At 43.5% G+C, this 17,653-nt stretch overlaps 1 protein-coding gene across 6 annotated transcripts in view; it reads right to left on the bottom strand.

Annotated features, from left to right (window-relative positions):
* DENND2A (DENN domain containing 2A) overlaps positions 1-17,653 on the bottom strand; it is a 99,984-nt gene that overhangs the window by 68,350 nt on the left and 13,981 nt on the right. For 5 of the 6 annotated variants that reach the window (XM_086395235.1, XM_086395236.1, XM_086395234.1 and 2 more), the window contains one exon: positions 1,527-1,626. The exons of the other annotated variant lie outside the window; for it this stretch is intronic. The gene's annotated coding sequence lies outside the window, so the exon portion shown is untranslated. The remainder of the gene's footprint in view (positions 1-1,526; positions 1,627-17,653) is intronic. 6 annotated transcript variants of the gene reach the window in all.

Here is a 17,653-nt window from a genome sequence, read left to right as displayed (position 1 = left end):
TCCTTATTTAAATAATCAATTACCATTCATAATAGAGCGCTTACAAAAAAGAAACACCTTTTTAATAGTTCGGTCACCACTGAGGACATTAGCATAAATTCAAATTTTAGTCAGAATCAGAGTTAGAATCAGTTAGTTATTCTACTGAGAATTCAAAAGCCAGAAATTTAACTCCTTGCTCTTACTGTCTAGAGGCAAGATAAAGAGACAGGACACATAAAAACACAATTCAAGTTAGTTCACGCTTAGTGAGAACTGATGATATAATATATAATCATTAACATCATATGTACTATTAAATAACATTGACAGTAGATGAATATATGACTTTGGAGTTAAAGGGACCTGGGTTTGGATCTTGGTTTCATTTTTCTCACCTTACGATGAGAATACTGAAATTTTATTGGTGCAGAGGCCAAATTTATTTTGTTCGCTATGCTCAATACATAGCAGGTAGTCAATAAGTTAAAAGAGTGAAAGGATGCGTTAATATATGTAAAAGTACCCACAGTGCGGCGTACATTATAAGTCTTGATAGCAATAAATGGTAACTAGTGTTATTGTAATAGTTATAGTTATTGTCTAAGATTCCAAACATCTGGAGTGACTTTACAATCACTGAGGGTCCATCTAAAAACTGAAGAGGAAAAAAGGCTAGTCTGTTAGAAAACTACCCTGGAATTACAAAGCTCAAGCAGCATCGGGAAGGATGATGAAACCAGGGGCAGAGTGCCTTCTGCAGGTTTGCTGGATCCAAGAACTTCTCTAGTTCCTGTTTCCAGGATTCTGTGGCCCTTGAAGGGGCTCTGGACTGGGGTGCACAGCTGTGAACAGCTCAGTGATCTGTGAACAGCTCAGTGACTGCCAACTCCACCGCAGAATGTGAGACAGGGTACCGGAGGAAAGGGCTCCATCTAGGGAGAAAACAACCCTGCTAATATAAGATGGGTAAAAAGGCTAAGTGGACAGGTGCAGCTGCAAAGCTTTAGGGCTCAGCAATAATTAAAACACCTGAACAAAACATATAACCAACAAGGACCTACTGTGCAAGCACAGGGAACTCTGCTCAATGTTATGTGGCAGCCTGGATGGGTGGGAGAGTTTGGAGGAGAATGGATACATGTGTATGTATGGCTGAGTCCCTTTGCTGTTCACCTGAAATTATCACAACATTGTTCACTGGTTATACCTCAATACAAACTAAAAAGCTAAAAATAAATAAATAAAATGAAGTTTTTAAAAAAGAAAAATAAACCCTGGACTGGAAGGTACACGTGGGGACAAGGCCCGAAGTGGGCCCTGGGCGTCAGCCAAGCCTCCCCTTGCCCACTGCGGTCCTGTGCTGTTGACTGAGCACAGGGCATGGAGACGGCTTACAGGGGAGGGGGCTCATCACGACGACTTAGACCAGAAAGCTTCCTTAGTTCAGGGAGGTGGGGTTCATGAGGAAGGAAGGGCAGTGGAAAAAGGAAGGAGACTGAGAATCTTGGCCAACTTCTGCAGTCATGGGGGAGAAAAGTTCTTACTTGTCAGCCAATCTGTAGCCCAGGTTTTCAGTCCGGCTGTGGCTGCCCTTGGCTGGCCTGCACAGTCATCATGTCAACACCAAGAGGAGCTCCGAGTTGCCTGGGGGAACAGGGGGCACATTTAGTGAGTGAGCATGGCAGCAAATCCAGGGCCCACACCCCAAACTATCCCTGGCGGATTCCACCCCAGAGTAGGGGGTGACAGGATTGCACCGTATAGAATTCCTGATGCGGGGTGGGGTCAGAGGCACAGAATCCGAGGTCCACCCAGATTCAGCCCCCATGCCAACGCTTCTCATGTGTGCAAACATGTACCTGTGTGTGTGTGTCTTTTAGATAAAAGTAACCAAAAATTTTTAGAAAACATGTAACCTTAGAAAGTAAAACAAATACCAGCACAACTTGACACTCTTTCAAGGCTCTGTAAGAACCGGTGATGCGCTGCTGCTGCTGCTGCTGCTGCTAAGTCACTTCAGTCGTGTCCGACTCTGTGCGACCCCATAGACAGCAGCCCACCAGGCTCCCCCGTCCCTGGGATCCTCCAGGCAAGAACACTGGAGTGGGTTGCCATTTCCTTCTCCAACGCATGAAAGTGAAAAGTGAAAGTGAAGTCGCTCAGTCGTGTCCGACTCTTCGCGACACCATGGACTGCAGCCGACCAGGCTCCTCCATCCATGGGATTTTCCAGGCAAGAGTACTGGAGTGGGGTGCCACTGCCTTCTCTGAGTGATGTTCTAACAGACCCCAAAGAAGAGAAGAGTTGTTACTTAATTTGAAACAAGAAATAAACCACCTGCTCAAGTGGCAATGCCTACACAGAGCTATTCTATTCTGCTGCTGCCCTGGCGTTGGGTATAAACCTACTGTCTTTGGCTTTAGAGCCCTGCGTGGAGAGACTCTTTCAGAGGCTCAGAATCCAGGAGTGGCAAATGCTCAGCCACTAGGTCATCTGTCTGGTCTATGAAAACTAGGAGATGGTCCTAGCAGACCCAGGCTTCCCATGGAACATCTCAAACCTGCAAGATGCTAAGGACCACATGGGTACCAAAGGAGCAGTCTCAGTGGAGAAGCAGCAGTTTTATAAAACTTCAGGGCCTGACATCCAAATGAACTGAAGTAACTGATTAAATGTACTACTTCAATAGCAAGTCCCTACAGAACTCTGGGCAAATGAGCATGGCTTAGGTGGACGTGGCTAGGAAGATGAGACCCGTTGGCAAATGCCAACAGGATCCGCCCTGCAATTCTTCTGTAAAGCATGAACGCAAGGGACTGGGGGTCCCACCTGATGGAGAGAAGGTGACTCCTTGACTAGAGGTTTGGAGAATACTCAGATTCTGGAGATTCACACGTCTTCTCCACTGAAAGTCAAAATTGCTCAGTCATGTCCAACTCTTTGCGACCTCATGGACTATATAGTCCATGGAATTCTCCAGGCAAGAATACTGGAGTGGGTAGCCTTTCTCTTCTCCAGGGGATCTTTCCAACTCAGGGTCTTCTGCATTGCAGGCGGATTCTTTACCAACTGAGCTATCAGGGAAGCCCTAATTGAACCTCCCAGGAATCCTGCTTCCAGCTCCATCTCACATTTCCAAGATTCCTAGCCCCTCTCCCAGGATGGTTTACCTGCCAGGTGACAGGGTGGCTCCCCAAGGCCCAGCCTAGGCACCCCCTTCCCCCAAGAAACGAAAGGGCCAGGCTTTAAGACATGCATATAACTTGTAGGAATGAGGAGAGGAAGTCTAGAGGGAGAAAGAGAAAAAGAAGAATGGACATGGGCAACAAATTAAAAAGAGGGAGGTTAGGAAATGGTGAGCTGAGAAAACAGCAAGAGAAACCATGTGTTTGGGGAGGAGGACAGAGCTGGGGCCTGGGTGCGCAGGGAACCCAGCTGCCCCTTTTCCAGAGTGGCACCATGCATTTTGGGATCTGTCAGTGCTGAAAGCAAGCCTGGTTCTTGAGAGAAGCCAGGTCCCAGGGCTCCCCTCCCGTTAGAAAGGAGAGTCCTAAGAGGCCTTTGGGGGACAGGAAGAACTCAGTGCCCCTCTCATGACGCTCTGCGAAGCTTCTGGACCCTCTCCACTCTGCTGGGCAGACAGACACTGCTCTTCTGTCCTGATCCTGGCAGAGGCCCCATCGGACTCAGGATAACAGCCACTCTCCACAGCCTTCCGCGTGTTGGCACTCCGCCTCCACACAGACCAAGCCCCCTGTGAGCTAGCAACCCTTGCCGCCCACCCTCTTCTTTCAGGCTGGCACCCTCTCAGAGGTACTAGGAATAGGTGCCAGGCCCTGTGCTGGAAGCCCTGGGGATTCACAGATGAGTAAGGCACGGCATCTGTACCCGGGGAGAGAGAACCATGTCTGTGCTCGGGTCACCATCAGCCCTACAACCCCTCTTCTCCCCAAAGGGAACGGTTTCTCTGAAGTTCCCAGGAAGCCACAGCTTTTTCAAAAAGCACAAAGCCCACTGTGTCTAATGCACAGAGAACCATGGGTGAACTCTGAGGTTAAAGATCCAGAGACACACTTAAAAAACACGGGACTTAAGTGAACTTGATTCCCATCAGGCAATAATAACTTCCAGTCCGAAAACCACAGTCTCTAGAGATACAGCTGATACCCTTGTCTGAGAAGCAAGTTCAAGTGGACTTAAGGGGCTGGAACTGAGCAGGGCACGGACCCTGGAGCACACTCAGCAATCAGCTCACCATTTCTGAATTCATAGGAGAACGGAAAACGCTGCTTGAACAAAACTTTGACACTTGCCTTTTGTTTCTGATGTTTCAAGGTCATTAATTAGGTGACAAGCCTAGCCTAATTTGTTAGGTGGGAGTACTCTGTGACCTACGTTACCAAGACAAACTTCTCTATCACTTTATAGGTCTGGGATTGCAAGATGGAGCTGTTTTCCAAAGTGTGGTCCACTGAGGATCTGATCTAGTCAAATTGGGAAACTTGTCAGACCAAGTTTCCAACCAACCCAATGTACCAAAACCAACTGTCTGGGGCCGGCCTGGAACCTGCATTTAAATATGGTGAATCAAGGAATTCCCTGGTGGTCCAGTGGTTAGGACTTGGAGCTTTCACTGCTGAGGCCCACGTTTGATCCCCGGTTGGAGGAACTATTAGTAAGATCCCACAAGCCTCCCAGCACAGCCAAAACAAACAAACAAACAACAAAACCATAAATATGGTAAATCAAAGGCCTCGGGTGATTTTTACACAATCCCAAGTTTCTTTTATTTCTTGCTAGGTAATTTGGCCTTGTGATCTAAACAGGCTGATTTGCAGGAGGTATTATGAATGCATGACCAGTAATACATTTTCTCATTCAACTGCCACAAAAATACAGAACTTCCCATTCACTAGATGAGCTTAATTAGTACCAATAAACTTAATTAGAATAAAATGTCACACGAAATTTTAAAGCTAGGTGATGGGCACGTGAAGATTCATGTGTTTTGCACATACAAACATTTCCAGAAGTTTTTAAATTGTTTTACAAGTGAAAAAGATGTATTTTTTAAAGCCAACATCTATAGCTAATTATATTTTTCAATCTAGTCCATAACTGAATCCTGTTTTTCTCCTTGCTAAAGTGAATACTGTAAAATCTGTTCTTGATTCCTGTTTCTCTTTGGGCTCAATGTCAAGTTGATTGGAGGGCTCAGGTGAAGTTAAAAGGTGATGGGAGAGTCTTCTAAGCTTTTAATCTGTTAGGGACTCCCTTCAAATGTCTCAGCCTGTTACTCCTAATTACTTCTCTGAATTACCTCTACTTTTTCAAGAGAAAAAGAGTGATTATAGTGAGATGTTTCTGTGAAGTCGCTCAATCGTGTCTGACTCTTTGGATTCTATGGACTGTAGCCTACCAGGCTCCTCTGTCCATGGGATTTTCCAGGCAAGAGTACTGGAGTGGGTTGCCATTTCTCAAAAGCCCACAGAAAATTTTAACTGCTCCAGACTGACGTTAGTAGATCAAAATGCTATATTATTTTGTGACCCCTTTAAGTTTACCCACTAAGGCTTAAAATTTCAGCCTGATATCTGAAAACACTTTTTTTGAAGGGGGTTTGGAGAACTGTGAGATCGTTAATTTAAAAACAAGTATTTCCCCCAAAAAGGATCAAGATTTTCAAAGAGATGTTAAGTGTTTTTCCACAAACAGGAAGGAGGCAGTTGACTTATCAGATCTTTCCCTGAGAGCAGTTCTTACAGGAGAACCCAAGGGTGCCTGGGTAAGGAGAGGAGCAGCCCTGTGTGAAAAGAAGCGAGGAGTCCCCAGCTGGCAGATGGTAACTCCTTTAGAGCCCGGCTCGCACCTGCCGCTCTCCCTGGTTCACTGCCACTGAAGGAGCAGCAAGGGCAGGTGAAATCTACCTGCTGGAGCCAGCACCGTCTTCAATACCAGGAGCCCAGGAAGACCGCTGCTTGTGGCTGGAGGCCTGGCCTCTTCCAATGAAGCACTGCTCGTATTTTGTTCTGGGCATTAATTAATTATCCATTTGTGACATTTTAAAATTAAATAGGATGCTACTGATTGTTGATATCACCCACCAGTAATAACCTTCTTCCTTTTAGCTCTGGTGGGGTTTTGATGTTGGGAACAGGGAGATGACAGTAATATATGGTCGAAAGAAATTTTGCTCTCAAAGTCACTTAAGAAAAGAAGTTTGGATAGTACTAGTTCAGTGACTGCTATAAAAAAAATGTGGACATGTTTAAGTCACAGAGAGATGGGGTGGGGGTGAAGGGAGGAAAAACTGATTCTAAATCTTTCTTTTAAAAAAATACTTAATTTCTTTGGCTGCACAGGGTCTTAGTTGTGTGGGATCTTTGGTCTTTAGTTGTGGCATGAGAGATCTAGTTCCCTGACCAGGGATCAAATCCAGACCCCATGAAGTGGGAGCTCGACTCTTAGTCCTTGGACCACCAGGGAAGTCCCCTCCCTAAATCTTATAAAAACAGTGATTTACATAAAAATTGAAATCTGGAAATGTCAATCAACCGATGAATGGATAAACAAACAGAATGTGGTCTAGCCACACAGTACGTTTTTCAGTTCAGTGTTAAAAGGAATAAAGGGTCATTACATGCTACATGCTACAGCATGGCTGAACCGTGAAAACACACTAAGTGAAAAAAGCCAGATACAAAAGGAATATTGCATGAGTTTATATGAAAAGACCAGAATAGGTAAATCCATGGAGGGAAGGGGGAATTGGGATGATTGCTAATAGGTAAAGGTTTCTTCTGGGGCTGATGGAAGCGATCTGGAAAGAGATAGTAATGATAGCTACAGAACACTGTGAATACATCACAAATCGCTAAACTGTGCACTTTTATCTTTTAAAATTTTTTGGCTACGCCAGGCAGCATGTAAGACCTTAGTTCCCTAATCAGGGATCAAACCTTCCCCCATACTAGGGGAAGTGCGGAGTCCTAATCACTGCAGCACCAGAGAAGTCCCTAAATTGGGTACTTTTGAATGGTGAACTTTATGTGAATCATATCTCAACTGAAAATACAGTATAGGGATATTCAAAGGAAAAAAAATAAATTTGGGCAGCGGAGGAGGTGAAGTGAGGAATAAAATATATATAACTGTAATGTTCCCGTGCCTTTAGGGTTCTAAGGCTAGTATGTTGGTTCCAAAATATAGGTAAACATATATAACTTGATTCATAAAATAGACTTGAGATACTGAGTGAAAAACACAGTTTATATCATAAATGGTATCATGCTAATAAAACTAAATTTTCAGTGGTTTTTATTTCTGTTGCAAATAAAACAAGCTCTTCAGCTTTAATGATTCTAATAACTTAGTTTTATCAGCTTATAAAGAGCAGGCAACAGAACTGAGAAGAAACTATAACAATTACAGCAAAACAAAAATAGTTATTTTCTCAACTGAGTGTTTTTGTTTTTTTTTTTTAACCAAGCAGTTTGTGGGATCTCAGTTCCCTGACCAGAGATTGATCCCAGGCCATAACAGAAAGCCCAGAATCTTAACCACTGGGCCACCAGGGAACTCCCTGAGCATCAGCATACCCAGAAGGTGTCTGCTTTCAGAAAATATGTTGAGAAGGGAAAACACACACACACAATCACATAATACAACTCTTGCTGCGTCTAACTACTTAGTGAAGCTCATTCCTGAGCCTCTTGATGCTTCATTTTCATTATCTTCAAACAAACAAAAATAATTTTAAAAATTAAAACAGGCTGCTCTGGTTCTTTACATAACAGCTTTTGGGGGGAGTATTTTCACAAAAAAACAAAAGCAATTTTTTTTTTCACATTTGGAAGAAGATGGGGGATTCTGAAACAGATGAGGAATAATCGAAACCAAAGCCTACATGCTGCCTCAAAACCACACCCAAGGACCATTATTTGGGAAAATCACAGTCTGCATTCTTGGACCAAATGCTTAAACCGTGCCTCACACCATGACCAGACACCAGGTCCTCAGCACACACACCAGGTAAAGCCAAGGTAATGGCTTTTCTGTGAACCAGTCTTCCTATTTCTAGGAGTTCGGCTTTGAGCCCTGAAGATTCCCCCAAATCAAGTAAGAGTATTCAAGGAATGTTTGTTGAATGAGGGAACACATATACCATATCTTCTTATACTTAACAGATGACTGGATAAACAAAATGTGGTCGAGCCATACAATGGAGTATCGCTCAGTTGGCCCACTAGACTCCATGGGATTCTCTAGGCAAAAATACTGGAGTGGGTTGCCATTTCCTCCTCCAATGGAGTATAATTCAGCCATTTAAAAAATGAAGGACTATTACATGCTACAACATGGATGAACCTTAAAAAAGCCAGCCAGCCACAAAAGAGATGTTGTATGATTGCATCTACATGAAGTGTGCAGAACAGATAAATCCATCGAGATGGAAAGTAGATTAGTGTTGCCAGGGGCTGTGTGAGTGGGGATTGGTTAATGACTGCTAATAGGTATGGATTTTCAGGGGGGGAGGAGAGTGATGAAAATGTTCTAAAATTAGATAGTGGTGGTGATGGTTGCAATAGTTAATATGCTAAAAACACAACTGTGTATTTTAAAGGGGTTAACTTTATGGTATGTGAATTATATCTCAATGAGGCTATTATTATTATTTTTTTAATCAGCAGGGACAGCTGCTAAAAGTGAAGAGTCCTGGCCCCACCCAGACTGAGTGAATCAGACTGCTAGAACAGGGCCTAGGAATCTGCGTTTGTAAGTTTCCTGGGAAATTCACAGGCTTAAGAGTTGAACCCTGGAGTTTATTTTCCAGTCACCGTTACTGTCAGTCAGCGACAGATCCACTCTCCTTTGCCCTCTCCTTTGTAAGGCAGCCTTTTACTTTACTGTGTCTGTTTGCTCTTGTTTTTCAGAGCATCTCTGAAATCTGATGGAGGCACTGTCAGGATACGGCACGTTGCTCCTGTCCCTCGAGCCCAGGTGTAAATGCTCCAAGACGCTCTTTCACAGATCCTCCGTATACAGGCAGGCGTCAACAACAAGGCTTGTTTTCACTCTAAGGGGTGGCCTTAAGACCGAGAGCAAGATCTGAGTAATTTAAGACTTTCTATGGGTATGAATACCCAGTTACTGACAGTAATGTTTATTTTGAACAACTTGATCAGTATTTTCTTGACCCACACCTGTCCGTTTTGTGACAAATGAAACCAATGGGAATTTGTGGGCTTGAGCCTGTAGACTGGACCACACTTTGTGATGCTCTTGAGGCCAGAGATAGCAAAAGATGTTTACTGTTCTCATTTTCAGTAAACCCGGGAAGGAGTTTTCCACATCTGCAGAGCATTCTTACATACAGAGATGTATTTGGCCACCTTAGTAGGATGGAAACACATTTTTCACTTGACAATATTTGCAAATCATGCATTTCCCCTCACTCACTTACAATGTGGAAATACTTCCATATGTTGCCTTTGGCTTCACCATTTTGTGTGGGATAAAAAGCAAAAAAGTACAATTAGGTGGCCATTTTGCCTATGAACACTAAACTACTGTGCATGTAAGTAGTGTCAGCCCTCCCGAATCAAGGCTTCATTACTATTCATGTCACCTGTCTAGAAAAAGTTAGTGTGAGTTTGCCATAAACCATAACAGTAGGAGTTATGAGAGTTATAAAATATGCTAATACTGCCAAAATATGGTTTAAAATCTGGATTCAGGTATGTAGTTTTCTTTTAAATAAAAAAGTACACTTCTTTTTGCTTTTAGATATTGCTGCTAAGTCGCTTCAGGCTTGTCTGACTCTGTGTGACCCCATAGACGGTGGCCCACCAGGCTCCCCCGTCCCTGGGATTCTCCAGGCAAGAACACTGGAGTGGGTTGCCATTTCCTTCTCCAATACATGAAAGGGAAAAGTGAAAGTGAAGTTGCTCAGTCGTGTCCGACTCTTCGCGACCCCATGGCATGCAGCCTACCAGGCTCCTCCGTCCATGGGATTTTCCAGGCAAGAGTACTGGAGTGGGGTGCCATTGCCTTCTCCAGCTTTTAGGTATTACAGGTCACCAAACTGGGAAGAGTCAGGTTCTAACTTCTTTCAGCTCCCAAACAATTAAACTTGTTTTTCCTTCTGTGTTTGGCTAGGCCAGAAGCCACTTCTTATTTCTAACCTCTATAGAAGTCAAGGCCAGTGCTCCTACCATTTTTCTGATGAGGAAATCAAGCTGAGGGAAGCTGTCATTTAAGTTCATACAATAGCTCTTAAGTGACAGAACCAGGAATGAGTCTGTTTTGAGCCCAAGTCTGGTGCTCCTTAGACAGTATCTCCGTGGCCTCATATTATATTATCTAAACCAGATGCGAGTTAGATTCTAGCTCATTATTCTGGGTGCTGTTAAGTTCTTCGAGATCAGCAATTGCTTTATCCTTTTACATCATGCTGAATTTAGTAAATACTTTCTGAGTGAGCTGGGAGGGAGACTGAAGGTTTTTTTGTGGGCCTCTCTTTTCATGGTTCTGTGATTCTACATTTCTGTACTTTGGGAGTCTACCTAAAGAACGCATCTCCCATATAATCTGGTATATGGAAAACTGTACACAGAAATGTTCATGACTATCTTATTTAAAATACTGAAAACTACAAATAACTCAAGTGTCAAGCAATGTAATGATAAACTGTAATATATTCAATGAAGTATTATGAAGCAAATTAAATTATGTTTAAAACTACTATAATTCTATAGAAATAGAAAGTAGATTAGTGGTTGCCTAGGCCCAAAGTGGGTGGGTGAGAAAAAAGGGGAGTGACTGCTAACGACTTTGGAGTTTCTTTCTGGACTGATGAAAATATTCTAAAATTGACTGTGATAATGGTTGCATACCTCTGTGAACACACTAAAAACCATTAAAGTGTACACTTTAAATGGATAAATTGAACTATATGTGAATTATATCTCAATAAAGCTGTTATTTTTTAAAAGGAAATTAAGAAGCTAAAGGAAAAAAAAGACTATTACTAAATGGAGAAAATGTTCATGTTGTGATGTTAGCCAAAAGGAACAAGATCCAAAAGTTTGCACACAATATGAATAAAACATGTTTTTAAAGAGGGTGGTGGGGGGAGAAGAAATCAATTCCTATTTAAAATCTCACACGTAAGAATATGACTGGAAGGAAATATAACAAAGGATTAACAGTAGCTATCATCAGTGAAGAAACTTTGAATAATATTTTTTTGTTCACTTATCTACATTTTCAAAAATATATATATTTCCAATGTTTTGGTAATAAACATACATTATCATGGGGGTTCTCAGATGGCTCAAGAAGTAAAGAATCCACCTGCAATGCAGGAATCTCAGGAGCTGCAGGTTTGATCTCTGGGTCAGAAAGATCCCCTGGAGGAGGAAATGGCAACCCACTCCAGCATTCTTGCCTGGAAAATTCCACAGATAGAGGAGCCTGGCAGACTACAGTCTATGGGGTCGCAAAGAGTTGGACAAGACAGAGTAACTGAGCTCACACACGCATTATTGTCATTATTGGCTTCCCTGGTGGCTCAGTGGTAAAGAAACTGCCTACCAATGCAGGAGACGTGGGTTCAATCCCTGGGTTGGGAAGATGCCCTGGAGAAGTCAATGGCAACCCACTCCAGTATTCTTGCCTGGGAAATCCCGTGGACAGAGGAGCCTGGTGGGCTACAGTCAATGGGGTTGCAAAAATCAGACTCGAATTAGTGACTAAACAACATTATCACTATTGTAAATAACAGGGGAAAAATGTAAACTCTGCTGTTATCTGCGGGTGTCTGGTCTGCCCTGGTGCTCCCAACAGGCCACACAGTTGCTTTTCAGCCACAACCACAACTGCAGGGCATGGGTCTCAGCTGAGCCCATCACTTCATTACTTGTTTGGCTTTGCCACAGTATCTCCTGAACAGAAGGATAAGTGGTAGTTTATTCTCATTACCTCCTTTCCCTTAGTGACCACCAAGACTTGGATCCTGGTCTCCAATAACCACTTCCTAGTACAGAACCCATTCTTTCAGTGGGTTCAAAGAGATTATATGGGGACCTATGGCTATTAGGGAAATTGCTCATGTAATTCATTCTTCCAATTATTAGTGTTTACTTTCCACAGGGAACTAAGTGAAACTAGGGGAAATGTGAAATAAATCATTTTTCTTGCCCTCTGAGAGCTTTCATCCTCATCCTGTGAATGTCATATCATTCACATGACAATACTGTATTATATACTTGGAAGTTACTAAGAGAGGAGTAGATCTTAAATGTTTTCACAACACAAAAAAAGTTACCTGTGTGACGTCATGGATGTGTTAACTAATCGAATATGGCAATCATTTCACAACATACACATACATTGAATCATCGAGTATATACTTTAAACTTAAACAATGTGTGTGTTAGTTGCTCAGTCATGTCCAACTCTTTGCGACTTCATGGACTGCAGCCCACCAGGCTCCTCTATCCATGGAATTCTCCAGGCAAGGATATGGGAGCGGGTTGCCATTTCCTTCTCCAGGGGATCTTCCTGACCCAGGTCTCCGGCATTGCAGGCGGATGCTTTACCATGTGAGCTACTAGGGAAGGCCCTAGTACACAATGTTAAATGCCAATTAAATCTCAAAAAAAGCTGATAGAAAAAAGATGCAAACAAACGTCTCTAATACAAAACATGATACCATAAACAAAACAGGTGACAGCAGGTCCCTTTGTGTGTCTGGGCTTAGAGCGTGGGCTGAATTTCCTTTGGGGTGTATGGGTGAAAAGCACAGATGCTTGCATAATCTTCAAATGGCTAAATGTTTAAGGAAGGACAAGCCACTAAATGAAAAGCAGCACTGATTCTTTAAGGAATGACACCTAACTCATTTGCTAGATTTCCCGGCAGGAGTCAATCGAGATGGGAACTAAGGCAGAATCTGAACACAACTTGTACAGGTTTCTGAAAACGTTTACCAAATGTTACCAGAAGCAGGACAACATTAATTTTTTTTTTTTAAAGCATTTCAAGTTTACAGAACAGCTGCACGAACAGTACAGAAAACTCACATACTCTTTTATCTAAATTCACCAAGTTTTAATATTCTCCTTCAATTCAAGTGTTCTGAATTGCTCTTTTGGAGCTTCAGGGAATATGAGTGCTATCCAGCCACCAGAAGCCTTCAGTGCTTATGAATCTAAAACAAAAAAGAATTTTACAAAACCAGTTTACTGAAGTAAGTTGGCACACCCTGGTCCAAAAGACAACTCAACCACAACTCACTCCTGACCCTCCACCAGGACCTCTCAGGAGGACACTGAACTCTTTAAAACCAGATTACCAAATATTCAAGAAGAGCTAGGAAAACATAGAAAAATAAAAAAACTGAGGAGCAGAGGTGACTGGCCCTACCAGATATTCACACATACTATAAAGCCTCCACAATTAAAACAGGATGGTACTGCCATAAGAATAGATAAATAGACTGGCAGAACAGACAGTCTAGACATAGACCTAAGTACTCGTGTGTGCGTGTGAGTCACTCAGTCATGTCCGACTCTTTGCGACCCCATGTAGCCTGCCAGGCTTCTCTGTCCATGGAATTCTCCAGGCAAGAATACTGGAGTGGATTGCCATTCTCTTCTCCAGAGGATCTTCCCAACCCAGGGATGGAACCCTGGTCTCCTGCAACAGAAGCAGATTCTTTACCATCTGAGCTACAGGGAAGTCCTCCAAGTACTCATAGGACTTAATACATGATCAACGGGGTATCTTAAATCACTAGTGCAAAGATGGACTTTCTCATAAACGGGGGAATAACTGACCAGCCCAAAGGTGTTCAATAAGATCACAATGCAGATCCGATGTGCCTACGGTCCTGGTAAACTAAGGATGACCCGGGTCTTTCTCAGAGCCAGAAATGCAGCTGCAGGCAAGAGCTAGTTCCACAGAGGGGCTGCAGCCCTGAGGGGTTGACCGCAGCCCCTGAAGGATCTGACCACTGCCTGCCTTAACCCCTCAAAATCTCCAAATGCCCTCTGAACCTGCTATGATTGGAATGCAGTTTCAAAATTCTGACTTTCCCCCTGCCCTAGAGTTTATCATACATTCATACAGTACCTGATTTTCACATCATATGCACATTATAACATATATAAGCCCTCCTCCCAATTTTCAGGTGTAATTCTTGTTAGGCTTATTTTGAAGAGAAGATTAAGCTTCAGCGACTGGCCTAGGATCACAGTGTTTAAGTAGCATAACAGAGAATCTTATGATTTGTATCTTTCCACTCCAAATTTTATGTTTCTCTGCAAACCTTGTTATCTGCTCTCTTAGTACCTTCAACCAGAACCACCCATCAACATCTCTCACAAGTCTGATGCAAGAATCTGCTACTCAGTGGTGCCAGTACCCTTGGGGACAGTAACCTGAAGGCCTGACCCCTCTTCTTTCAAGGGCGGCAAGCAGGAAATAGCTTTCATTCATAACCTTTGGGAAGGTCAGGGTCAGGAAATGAATGCTGTTTTGTCCTGTGATCTGTCAGGCACTGCATTAAGTACTTAACCAACATAATCATAGAAATAATGCATCTCCCAAGAGAAATGAGGGCTTCCCAGGTGGCACTATTGGTAAAGAGTTATCCTGCCAATGCTGGAGACGCAGGTTTGATCCCTGGATTGGGAAGATCCCCTGGAGAAGGAAATAGCAACTCACTCCAGTATTCCTACCTGGAGAATTCCATGGACAGAGGAGCACAGCAGGCTACAGCCAATGGGGTCGCAAAGAGTTGGACTTTGACTGAGTGCGTGCATGCGCACATACACAAACACACACACACATAAATGAAAAAACACATCCACATATGTCCTTGTAAATTAATATTCAGAGCACATTATTTTTGATAGCCATAAAGTCTATGCACTTGGATACAGTCCAAGTGCCATCAACTGATGAATAAACAAAATGTGGTACACCCATACAATGAAATAATATTCAGCCATCAAAGGAATGAAGTACTGACATATGCTACAACATGGATAAGGAGACACTAAGCTAAAGGAATAGAAGCCAATCACAAAAGGCCACATATTGTATAAGTCCATTTATATAAGATATCTAGACCAGAGGTATCTACAGAGACAGAAAGCGAATTAGTGGTTGCTTAGGACTGAGGTAGATGGAGCTGGGGTAGGGAATGGTGGCTAAGGGGTATTGGGTTTCTTTGTCCAAATGACAAAAATGTTCTAAGACTGATGGGTGATGGTTGCACAACCGGTGAATATACTAAAAATCATTAAATTATACACTTTAAATGGATTAATTTTTATGGTATGTGAATTATTCTTCAATAAGACTGTTATTTTAAAAAGAGAGACAGGAGGAAGGAAGGGAGGGAGGGAGAGAAGAGGAGTGGGGAAGGGAAGAAGAGTGGGTAGGGGGTGGAGAGAGACAGAGACACTAAGCATCTGGCAAGCATGTACCAGGTACATATTGCTGCTGCTAAGTCGCTTCAGTCGTGTCCGACTCTGTGCGATCCCATAAGACGGCAGCCCACCAGGCTCCCCCGTCCCTGGGATTCTCCAGGCAAGAACACTGGAGTGGGTTGCCATTTCCTTCTCCAATGCATGAAAGTGAAAAGTGAAAGTGAAGTCGCTCAGTCGTGTCCGACTCTTGGCGACTTTAGCGACCCCATGGACTGTGGCCCACCAGGCTCTTCCATCCATGGGATTTTCAAGGCAAGAGTACTGGAGTGGGTTGCCATTGCCTTCTTAGGAAGCTTAATAGTATCCATGGGATTTTAAGAGAGGTGTGTAGCCCCAAAGCCCTCACTCTAGTACATCATTACCTCCTTCACAAGCACTAGCTCTAGCAAAGTAGCATGTGAATCTGAGGAACCAGGATTCTTATGAGTACAATGGTTAAGACAAATGAACACATTAGGGTTACAGAAATATAACTGGATAGTAGATCTCACAAGCACTCACTGGTGCTTGCCTACCTCACAAAGTAGCCCCTTTCCTGCAAACCGCCACTTCCCTCCTCCACGGAGGCCACAGGGACCTGGGCAGCCACGTTTGAATGATGATCCCACCCCCAGCCACAGCTGATTGGCTCTAGAGGAGGCCTAACTGAAAGTCGGGCCAATCAGGTTCTGCTGCCAGGGAGTTGGGTCAATGTGTGTGGCCAGAACACGGAAACATGGCGCTGTGAGGCAGCCATTTTCACCCTGCTGACCAAGGAGCAGAGGGAGCTGGGCTGTTGAGGAGAAGCATGATACCCGCAGAAAGAGGGCTCTGCACTCCCAGTCCAATCTGCTCTTGGGGCCAAGCTGCATTCCTGCCCACAGGTTCCACAAGGTATCTTTATACCCTTGTTTGCTTAAGCAACCAAAAGAATCCCCAGTAACACAGTGTCATGTTCAATCTACGTTCAAGTACTTTCCCAAAATGAAAAAAGAAAGCTAGTGTGCATGTGAGTTTTAAACATGAATCTGCACCCATATGGCTGAAGCTGAGCCAACTGCAGCTACTAAGGAAACCAAACCCCCATTAGCTTTGCCTCCAGCTTGGCACATAAGTTGCCTGTGATCTTATCATTCCTGTTACACAATGGAGAGTCAAGAAGTTTCTTCCTCTTCCTGGGGGCACGCATCACTGAAAGTATTGGGAACATTTGAAGCCTTAGTTCATCTTTTTAAAATCAGATGGGTAAAATAACTTAAAAAAGAATTAAAAACAATAACAATATAATTAATATAATGGAATCAAAGCCTTAGTAAGGCCATGTCATGAGAACTAATCTTTCTAAGGACCTGAACAACATATTATAAGCACTGATACAAGAGGATCTGCTGGACTCTAGGATGAAGTTTTAAATAGGACATGGTATCAGAAGGCCCACAGTTTTCTTCTTCTTAATAAAACCTCACAGAAAATACTCTGGCCTTACATTGGAGTGGGCCAATGGGAGGTCACTGTGGGTAAATGAACAAAAAAAGGAATGTGTGCCTTCTTCGGTTCTTATTTTGGATCTACAGTATACAAGAAAGCAGAGCTCACATCGCTCCCACACACTGGCAGGGACACATCTGAATGAAAAACATTTAGAGAGGTTGCATTGTCTGCACACCAGGAGAAGAGCTGAGTTGACAGTAGGAAAGGGACGGAAGAGTCCTTTTCCCATCCCTCTGTCTATTTATGGGAGTCATTTCCCTTCAGGAAATGCTGAGCCCCTCTCCCAGGACCCTGTTGGGAATGACGCCTGCACTGGCTGACCCAGCCTTCCACATCCTCCTCCCGGCCTCAGCAGCTCTCCCTCGTGACCCCCATCAGTCACTGGGAACCCAGCCTGCAAATGACAGTGCTTCTTACAGTGCTCAGTCTAGTGTGGAAATTCAAAGAGGAAAGAGGGGATAAAGATACGTAATGCAGCTAGAAAAGCCCCTGGCATGGAGAAGCTCCTTAATGAACAGAGGATGGGAGCAGGTAAGAAGGGCTAGAAATGACCACAATGTGGGCCAGGATTTTGTGGCTCATCTAGCCTCAGTCACCTGTCTGGGGGATGGCAGAGGCAAGAACAGGACTCAAGGCGCCTGTCACCCCATGTGGGACTCAATCACCTCCTCCATGCTCCTTCCTCTTCCCCAGAAAAATGT

The sequence above is a fragment of the Bos grunniens genome, chromosome 4 (genome assembly GCF_055505025.1).
Source record: "Bos grunniens cultivar Pamir isolate PY7600 chromosome 4, Bosgru_T2T1.0, whole genome shotgun sequence".
Classification (NCBI taxonomy): domain Eukaryota; kingdom Metazoa; phylum Chordata; class Mammalia; order Artiodactyla; family Bovidae; genus Bos; species Bos grunniens.
The sequence above is the reverse complement of the archived record's forward strand: the minus strand, read 5'-3'. Positions and strand labels throughout refer to the sequence as shown.